Consider the following 1,037-nt stretch of genomic DNA (forward strand, 5'->3'; position numbering starts at 1 on the left):
GAAATTGGAGTGAATAGGCGAATATAGTGGGTTTCAAAAGAGGAGAGGGATAGAGAGAGAGAGAGAGAGGTGAAGGCAGAACTTGCATTGTGGGGATAGGATACCCACTCCACTACCTTTCCGTCCATTGGGTCTGGGTGAGTGTGTCCAGTGGAGGCCACCATGGGAGAGGGTAGCAGGGGAGGCAGAGTCGGATTCCTGAAGCCAGGTTTCAGTAACAGCTAGCATGATAAAAGGAATTGGTGATAAGATCATGCACAGCAGTGAGTTTGTTACAGACAGAGTGGGCATTCCAGAGGGGACATGAGAAAGAAGGACTGATTCTAGGAAGCAGGGGAATCGAAATCAGGTTGCGTGGATTAAGGCTGCTGCCAGAGGAAAGGCAGTGCTGGTTTGGAGGGTGAGTATTATAAGATAGAGGGCCAGGATTGGGTAATATCCCCTGAAGTCAGGAGAAGCAGAAGGGTGAGTGAAGTAAGATGAGGGTTTTTTTTACGAGTGAACATGCCCCAGTGTCCTGGAGGTAAACCTAGCATGTGGATTTAGAATGAGCAGGATAAACCAAAAAAGGAAAAAAGGTGTTAAAGTCCAGGCTATAGTGCCACACCCCAAATTTTTGTTTGAAAATAGAGGAAGAAGAAGGTGTTTTTTTTAGGCACTTAAAAGCGATAATTCACAGAAAGATTAAAAGGTGTTGTTTATAGGTTACATAATTAAAAGAGAATGGTCATGATAAAAAGTGAACATAGATACCTCCAATAACCACCTGGTATTTTGCCACCCGTCCACTCTCATCCCTCCAGACAGATCGGACGACCAGCATAGCCCAACCTCCTGCTGGGCAGGCCGCTGGCGGTGACCTTCCCCTCTTTTTGTGATGGGTGGCCCCTGTTGAATGTCGGCCACAATGCTGGGGGCGTGGCCTCTTTGGCCACGTGATGGGTATGACGTCATCACGTCAATGCTGTTTTAGACACCCGCAGAGGCCGCCCGTGATCTCGATGTCCGGCGAGGCATGACCGGACATACACCGAAGG

This window comes from Nanorana parkeri, unplaced genomic scaffold (assembly GCF_000935625.1).
Source record: "Nanorana parkeri isolate BGI_ZX_2015 unplaced genomic scaffold, ASM93562v1 scaffold1804, whole genome shotgun sequence".
In the NCBI taxonomy this organism is placed as follows: domain Eukaryota; kingdom Metazoa; phylum Chordata; class Amphibia; order Anura; family Dicroglossidae; genus Nanorana; species Nanorana parkeri.